Below are 9,908 nucleotides of genomic sequence, written 5' to 3'. Positions count from 1 at the left end.
TGAAAATATTTAACAATTAGTTTCTAGAACTCTGAAAAATAAACTGGAAGTGTAAATTTTCTGTATAAAATTGAAATTTGTTATTTAGGACAAGAAACAAGGTCGAGTTATAAAAAATAATAGTTATTATTCATTCAGTGTTGCATGTAATACCATATTGTTAGTGTCTCTTGTATTTAACAAAATATTGAGATCTGCTCTGCATTGAAATTGTTTGCTATTTTCTTCCAATGAACATTTCTTTAAAATATGTACAAAATTTGTGTAAGTTCCCATGTATGAGTTGAGGTCTTCATATTTTTATTTGCCTGAACTTTGATCACAAGTTTAGGATCAGAAAGGAATATTATCTATCAATGTCTAATTTTAATCTGTTTGTGTTAGACTGTGAAGTACATAATATAGAATCAAATAGTCTTGATCTCACCCTAGTTGATCATCATCTTAGGTTGTCAACACCTAAAATGCAATGGAATTCATATTCAGTGGGGAAATGCTCCATGCTAAGCACTGCATCTTTCTTAGAACTGACATTATACCAACATGTCAGTTCTGAAGTTGCTCTAGGAGTTGAGGGACAGACAAATAATAAAGAGAAATGAGTGTTTTTCTAGAGACCATGGGTAAGTGAAATGGCATTACCTTGCATTCCGACAGATTCAGATGCCTCATGAGGTCCCTGTTCTCTACAGTCATCTCTTGCAACACCACCTTGTAAATCCTTATGACTTGCAACATGAAAAAGAAATTTCCTTAAAATGTTAATGGTGCACACATAAAATTAAAGACTATTAAATATATTGTCTGTTGCTAAAAGTGACACCTTTATTCAAATTCTAAGAAATGTTTCATGTTAATATTTTAGAGGGGTCACACCTAGCCCAGTGCCTCCTGCAACTGTACAAAGTGGTTCTAGGAGTCACACCCAATTATGAGGACCAGGTGATGCACAGGTCCAACCAGAGCCTCACGTCGTGATCCAGGGTGTGGCAGGGAAAGAAGGAGCATTTAGGATTCGGGATGTAACTCACGGCTTCTTACATACACCAGCTAGGCATGTGTTATGCCCCCAGTCCGTCACTCTTTCATTTTTTACCAGCTCTTATTCATCTCTAAGTACAGCTAGCACTAGTCCATCTATCTCTTCTGAAACAGACTAGTGTTCTTTTTAGAGAAAAAAGTTAAGCTGCAGAATGGGTGTTGTCATTTCAATTAATAATACAAGTCAATACAGATCAAGGAAATGGAAGCCAGTTCAATAAATTTGTGCCTTAACAATACACAACACCATGAACACATCCTTGAAAACTTTACAGAACTTAAGAAATTCAGTAAATATATCACGATCACGACCATCCTGTTGTTCTTCGATTGCCTCGAGCAGGCCCCAGTAACATCTCCTTCATCCTAGCCCTGAGATTTTTTAAAAAGCGCCATATTAAAGGCTCTTTCAGGGTTAGGAGAATGAGACCCATCATTGTTACTGGTATTTGGCATATTGGGTACACCACGGGGAGTTTGCCAGACTCTGCCGTGTGGGCAGGTTACATTCGGTAGCCTGCCAGTTTGTCCAAAGGACTGCCTCTTCACAGGCTGGGATGGACGGTCACTGGTGGGCCGGGTGCATGAGGGAGTGGGCGGGCTCTTGGATCAGGTGAACGGCAGATGGACAGAGGGAATCGTCAGTAAATATATAAGTAAGATTTTTTAGTGTGTCTGCTTAAACCCAGGGGAAGAACTCCCAGAGTTCTGAAGGATGATTCTGTGGCACACCCTTCCCAAGATGTGAGTCATTTGAAACTCAAAAATATGTTGAGAAGTTAAATCAAAAACAAACAAACAAACAACCCAGGTATAACTCTCCCAAGCCCCAATGACTCATGGCTTTGGGGTTTCAACCTGTCTTTGCACCCAGATCCTCACTCTCATTCCTTGGGTGCTTGCAATCTGATTTCCAGCTACCGCTCCCCAGCCCGAGGCCCTTACCACTGCCACCTCCCTAGAAGATTGACTCTGATTCTTTTCACTTCTCGGTTCTGTTTTCTGTTTCTCTCTTTTTGGAACCCAGTGGCAAACACCTAAAATACTAATCAACTTTTACTGTGGAGTTTACCTCTCTAAGAACCATGTCATTTAGGCTATTTTATTATTTCTTACTCATCTATGAGGGTCACACATTGCCTGATTTGTTTGCTGCTTCACCTTTCAAATATTTATTTTGTTAAATTGAATCACTGCAACAGTTACAAAGCTTTTATGTTTGAGTTTAAGTCATACAATGATCGAACACCCATCCCTACACCAGTGTACATTTTCCACCACCACCAATGTACCCAATATCACCCCCTTCCTGTCCTACCCTTTCCCCTGCCTCTGTGGCAGACAACTTCCCTCTTATTCTCTCTCTCTCTATTTTGGGGCATTATGGCTTGTAATACAGATACTGATAGGCCATCATGTTTGGTCCTTTATCCACTTTCAGCACACATCTCCCATCCTGAGTGATCCCTCCAACCATCATTGACTTAGTGACCCCTTCTTTGTCCCAGCTGCCTTCTGCCCCAGCTCATAAGGCAGTCTTCCAACCATGGAGTAATCTTTCTGGCCCTTGACTCTACTGTTCTTGGGTGTTAGTTTCATATAATGTTATTTTCTATTCCACAAATTAGTGCAGTCATTCTATGTCTGTCCCTCTCTTTCTGACTCATTTAACTTAAGCATGAAACTTTGGTACATCTACACAATGGAATGCTATGCAGTTTTTAGGAATGATGAAATTACCTTTCAAATATTAATATATCCTCCCTGTCAGACTGAAATTATTTGTGAAGCCTATATAATACAATGGTTGATGAGGAGATATAGAGGTAGGAAATGTAGAAGTAGATTTCCATTTCTACATAACCCTGAGTGAGTTAGTCTTTATGTTTTAGTTTTTGTACTGTAAACAGCAGCAGTACAAAAGGGCAGCAGCAGTTCCTTAGCAAGAGGCATGAATTAATGTATACACTGTACATAATACTGTGCCTGATACATAACTGATAAAAGGTTGATTTAAACATGTATCAGTTTAAATCTGTAGATGTCCTAAACTTCTACCTTAAACATACTGAGTAGTTCAAACATAGGTTCTAGACTCTTGTTGCCTTCTCCCCAAACCTACCTTATCCCAACTGCCATCTATTTCTGACTCTGTCCTGGAAGAAAGCACTATTAGAATGGGTGACACTGTTCAAACCCCAAAAGTCAGGTAGGTGGTTTCATTGCAGCAAATAAAAACACCAATCTGCCATCAAGTCTTAAAATGACTCTTTCAAAACATTATTCTCATCTTTGGTTTGAAAACATTATCTATCATTTGATTTTGGGCCCCTTAAAGCAGGAAACTGAATCTTGCTCATCTTTATATCAAAACCAGATGTTTACTAGTTACTCCACTGCCTGACATGTAATTGGCACTGAAAGACAAATCTCTGTCATTTTTGAGCTGTCATAGAAAAAAACATCAAAACAAACTTAGGTTGAATATATTTAACTCTTTGCCATCAACATTCTAATAGCATAAATATCCCACAGTAAGTTCTACCTTAACTGAAAACAACTAAAGAAGTCAGTCTTAATTGACAGTTGGTAGAGAATAGGATAGTCAACTTCATTCCATGACAGATGGAGACCTCTCATGCTTTCTTTTGCTTTGCAGCTACCTGTGACATCATTTTTTGCACTTATTAAACATCCTCACTACTGTTTCACTAATGTCATTTTCTGAGAATTTACAGAGCTTGGTGGTATTGTTTTTGCTACCATGTTTTTGTTTTCACCCTTTGAACATGGTGGGTTTCTATACACCATCCCTGAGGGTGACTGTTCCTGCTTCTCTGAGGGTGAGTCTTAATAGTTAGATACATGGAAAGATTCTAACTTCTCATATTTTTATACCTTTTCAGTTAGAAGACTTTCACATATTGGAACTAATATAACAAATGTGATTTTGTGTTTCATTTTTTAAGGACATATCATAAGAATATTTTAATTTTTCTTGTTTTACTTTTCATCTCCAACCTCCTAAAATACCCAGCATAAACAGTAACCTTAAAAAAGAACTACTGAAAGACTAATATAGAGTAACCAAATACAACTAATAGAGATGGCTAGAGTGATAGCACAGCGGTAGGGCGTTTGCCTTGCACGCAGCCAACATGGCCAACCCAAGTTCGATTCCTCCACCCCTCTCGGAGATCCCGGCAAGCTACCGAGAGTATCTCTCCCACACGGCAGAGCCTGGCAAGCTCCCCGTGATGTATTCGATATGCCAAACACAGTAACAACAAAGTCTCCAATGGAGAAGTTACTGGGCCCGCTCGAGCAAATCGATGATCAACGGGAGGGCCTTTACCTTTACCTTAATAATTTTGTAACAAAATAATAGTTGAATCTTGCACTTGCATTTTTAGTACTGAAGGGTTTTTATCTTTTATATTTTGCTCTAGAATGAGAAAAAAGTCTCATATCTAGTAGACCAGAATTTAAGAACTACTCATGAAGACCAATTCTCTGACATTCTTTTCGTTTTTGTTTTGGGGCTACACCTGATGATGCTCAGGGCTTACTCTTGGCTCTGTTCTCAGAAATTACTCCTTACAGTGCTTGGGGGATCATATTGGATGTCAGGAATGAACCTGGGTTGACTGCTTGCAAGACAAATGCTCTACCCATTGTACTATCACTCTGGCCCCAATGCTCTGGAGTTCTAAGGAACTCTAGAAAGTTCCAGGGTTCCCTGAAGAACACAGTAAAGAAAAAGGACAGACATGTCAGAACCCTCTGTTCCCTCTTCAATACAGGGACCTTCTCTTTTATACATTTTAGAGATTACAGTAGTATTTCCCAACTCTATTTATGGATAGCAGATTAAGGTCGGTAAGTTTTTCATTTTCTGGCTCAGCTTCCTTCCTCATTAGTCACACAGAACTCCGTTCATACTCATTTTGCAGGGATTTTGTAGGAATTAAATGAGTTCTTGAATAAGTGATTAGAATATCCATTACATAAGAAACATTTAATAGGCACCATTATTTCTGTCATAATGATCCCTGAGTGGAAAGCCAGGAGTAAACTATGAGCATCTCTGGTGTGACTCAAAAACAACAACAAAAAGTAGTTTCTGGTGAGACCCAAAATAAGCCATAATCACTTCCCTTCTGCTTTAATGCAAAAATGCTGACATTAAACACAATTAAAACCAACCCATTCTTGACCTCTGAAATCGACAGAATCTTCTTACTATGGTAAATAGAAATAACATTGACAGGACATCTATGACTGACACAGTATTTTTTAAAAATTGCTCGAGCGTCGATTAAAAAATATAGGACTCAGAGACTATAAAATCCAGATCCCGGACAAGAACAGTTCAGTCTTCTGCCCCCGTGCCTAGGTGTTCCTTCCCGGAGCCCCTTGGAGGGGAGCGGGTTGAGCTTTCCTCCCTGCCCCGACCAGGGCTCCGGCAGCCGAAGACCTCCAGGACCAGCCACCACCATGCTGAGACCACTCTCCGCACACATGAAGGTACTGGCAGAGGGACAAAGCCACGCGGGTTCCGAGGCCGAGACCTCCAAGCCTACTCGAACTGGAGTCGAGCATCTTCCACCCAGATCCTCCAAATTCCAGTAGGCGGGGGTCACACCCACCACCCGGGCCCTGGTGCCGTTGTAATCCCATCAGTGGCCAAGACTCAGAGACTATAAAATCCAGATCCCGGACGAGAACAGAGCAGTCTTCTGCCCCCGCGCCTGGGTGTTCCTTCCCGGAGCCCCTTGGAGGGGAGCGGGTTGAGCTTTCCTCCCCGCCCCGACCAGGGCTCCGGCAGCTGAAGACCTCCAGGACCAGCCACCACCATGCTGAGACCACTCTCCGCACACATGAAGGTACTGGCAGAGGGACAAAGCCACGCGGGTTCCGGGGCCGAGACCTCCAAGCCTACTCGAATTGGAGTCGAGCATCTTCCACCCAGATCCTCCAAATTCCAGTAGGCGGGGGTCACACCCACCACCCGGCCCCCTGGCGCCGTGTAATCCCATCAGCGGCCAAGACTCAGAGACTATAAGATCCAGATCCCGGACGAGAACAGTGCAGTCTTCTGCCCCCGCGCCTGGGTGTTCCTTCCCGGAGCCCCTTGGAGGGGAGCGGGTTGAGCTTTCCTCCCCGCCCCGACCAGGGCTCCGGCAGCTGAAGACCTCCAGGACCAGCCACCACCATGCTGAGACCACTCTCCGCACACATGAAGGTACTGGCAGAGGGACAAAGCCACGCGGGTTCCGGGGCCGAGACCTCCAAGCCTACTCAAATTGGAGTCGAGCATCTTCCACCCAGATCCTCCAAATTCCAGTAGGCGGGGGTCACACCCACCACCCGGCCCCCTGGCGCCGTGTAATCCCATCAGCGGCCAAGACTCAGAGACTATAAGATCCAGATCCCGGAACCGCGCGGCTGCATTCGCGGCCGTGTTACATCTTATCAGAACTTTTCTTGATGACATCTTATTATCTCATTCCTACTTTGGACAAACTTGCAGGCTATCGAATGTAGCCTGCCCACAGGGCAGAGTCTGGCAAACTCCCCGTGGTGTACCAAATATGCCAAATACCAGTAACAATGATGGGTCTCATTCTCCTAAAGAGCCGTGAATATAATCTCAGGGCTAGGATGAAAGAGACGTTACTGGGGCCTGCTCGACGCAATCGCGATTAACAGGATGATGAAATGAAATGAAATGCTCGAGCGGGCCCAGTAACATCTCCATTGGAGACATTCGATATTTTAAAAATTTAAAACCAATTTTTACATTCCACAGTTATTTATCACTGAATATAATGATAACATTTACTAAGCTTTTTGTTACTATAATTTCACCTTCTAGCCAGATCATTTCTCCTCTTTTCAATTCTCACTTCAAAAGCAATTACAGCATTCCCACCTTTGCTGAGAGTAGAACCTGGTAATTACTTTGAAGTATAGTATTGAAGAGAACTCATGTCATGTCAGCTTACACAGACTAAGAACTGTAGCACTGTCCTCCTGTTGTTCATCGAGCTCGAGCGTGCACCAGTAACGTCTCTATTCTGAGACTTGTTATTGTTTTTGGCATATTGGATATGCCATGGGGAGCTTGCCAGGCTCTGCTGAAGAACTGAAGTAAAATCATATTTTTTTTTTAAATTGCTTTTGATTAGATTACGGGCTGGAGCGATAGCACAGCGGTAGGGCGTTCGCCTTACAAGCGGCCAACATGACCGACCCGAGTTCGATTCCTCCGCCCCTCTCGGAGAGCCCGGCAAGCTACCGAGAGTATTAGATATGCCAGACACAGTAACAACAAAGTCTCCAATGGAGACGTTACTGGGCCCGCTCAAGCAAATCGACGATCAACGGGAGGGCTTTTGATTAGAGAAAATAGTCATTCAACTTTATAGAGTTGCTACTTTGAAGTTATAATGAATTATTTTATTTCAAAATAAAGAATTTTTATAATATTTTAATATGTAAAAATGACTTAAAACTATTTATCTAGAATTGCCAGAAAAAATAGGACATGATACATTTAGTTATTTAGGTATTTTTCTAGAGAGTCCATACTCAGTGGTCCTGGACTTACTCCCATCAAAGGGTACTCCAATCAATGTTGACCTAAGGATTCAGTCCACAGAACTGTGATGAAGTACTCAGGCCCTGAAATGTTTGGGGGCCACTAAGGCCACATCTGAATGTTTTCTTCTTGGGGAGTTCTACCAGTACTTTGTATATCCTTGAACTCAACCCCTTGTCAGATGTGTATTGGGCAAATATCATTTCCCATTCTGTAGACTGTCTTGTACTTCGGTCACTGTTTCTTTTGAGGTGCAGAAGCTTCTTAGTTTAAGATAAACTATCTGTTATCTATCTCTGTTATCTTAGTTTAAGACAAACTATCTATCTGTTATCTATATCTGTTGTCTATCTCTGTTTTCACTTGCTTGGCCAGTGGTGTGACATCTTTGAAGATACCATTAGCTTCAATGTCATGGAGGGTTTTGCTAACTTTGTCTTCAATGTACATTATGGATTCTGGTCTGATGTTGAGGTCTTTAATCCATTTTGATCTTACTTTTGTACATGGTGTTAGGCAGAGATCTGAGCCCATTTTTTGGCTTGTAGCCATTGAGTTTTGCCAGCACAATATGTTAAAGAGGCTTTCCTTACTCCACTTCACATTTCTTTCTCCTTTATCAAAGATTAGATGATCATATGCTTAATGGGAGATGTCAGTATATCCAACCCTGTTCCATTCGTCTGCAGTTCTCTACTGCTGTTCAATATAGTATTGGAAGTACTTGCAATAGTTGTTAGGCAAGAAAAAGATATTAAGGGCATTCGGATAGGAAAGGAAGAAATCAAGCTCTTACTATTTGCAGATGATATGATAATATTCTTAGAGAACCCTATAACCTCTACTAAGAAACTCCTAGAAATAATAGACTTGTATAGTAACGTTGCAGGCTATAAAATCAATACCCAAAAATCCATGTCTTTCCTATACGCAAGCAGTGAGAGAGAAGAAAGTGACATAAAAAAACAATCCCATTCACAATTGTGTCCCAGAAAATCAAGTAACTAGGAATCAGCTCAACTAAGGAAGTAAAGGACCTGTACAAAGAAAACTACAAAATGCTACTTCAGGAAATAAAAGAGGACACGAGGAAATGGAAAGATATCCCCTGCTCATGGATCGGGAGAATTAACATTGTCAAAATGGCAATACTTCCCAAAGCATTGTACAAATTCAACGATACCCATGACATTCTTCAAAGAAATGGAGCGAACACTTCTGAAATTCATATGGAACAATAAGCCCCCACGAATAGCTTTTAAAGAATTTTCCCATTTCATCTAAGTTGTCTGTATAAATTTGTTCACAATTTTCTCTTATTATTTTGTGGATGTTCATGAGATCAATAGTGATGTTCAATAGTGACCAAAAATAACCTTTCACTTCTAATATTACTAATTTGTTTTCTATCTCCTTTACTCCTGGGTAGCCTGACTAGAGCTTTATCAATTTTTGGTTATATTTATTTTATATTTTTTATTCATAAGAAACACATAGTGTATTTTAAATCACTTACATTTAAATTTTCTGAAACCACCAAGTTTTCACATTAAAATTGCTTCCAACTTTATTGCTACACAATTGACAAATAAATATGTATTTATTTAAGATGTATAATGTGATGTTTTGATAGATGTATACATTATAAAATGATTACCACAATAAAAACTTTAACAAACCTATTACCTCAAAAAAAAAAAAGACAATGGAGCCATCAGGTGGGATAAGACCATTCTAAATAACACTGATGCTTAATAGCAGCTCTGTTCTCCCACAACTGACACTTGCTCCACCTGTGGTCTTTCTAGGGCATTAACCACCTGCTATAGGTTCTACAAGACATTTTGTCCCTGTAAGCATCTTCTCCCATTTGCTGAAGTCTCTTTGTTATCATGATGCCCTGCTGATTACATGCTGTCTGATTTCAGGACCTGAAGAGAAGAAAAACTTTCTCCCTTAGTCTCGAAAAATTCAAGGAGTGTTAGGTCAATCCTCAAGTAAACCAAGTTACTCTGAGTAAACCATGATGATTTTCAAGTCCAATAATAGTATTCTTGTGAGACATTCAAAACTGTGGATGGGGTTGGGGAGCTGGTATAGCCTGGCATGTGCCCAAGCCCTGTTAGATCCAAGCACTACCTTCATCCCTTAACACCGCATATATCCCTGAAGATTCCTGAGACACAGGGTATGACTCTGGTGTCCCCAGAGTGGAACTCTGGGCTGTGCCTGGTGAACCCTCACATTACACGTCAGGGCCCAT

The sequence above is a fragment of the Sorex fumeus genome, unplaced genomic scaffold (assembly GCF_029834395.1).
Source record: "Sorex fumeus unplaced genomic scaffold, SorFum_2.1 ptg000051l, whole genome shotgun sequence".
NCBI classification, from domain to species: domain Eukaryota; kingdom Metazoa; phylum Chordata; class Mammalia; order Eulipotyphla; family Soricidae; genus Sorex; species Sorex fumeus.
Note: the sequence above shows the minus strand (reverse complement) of the source record.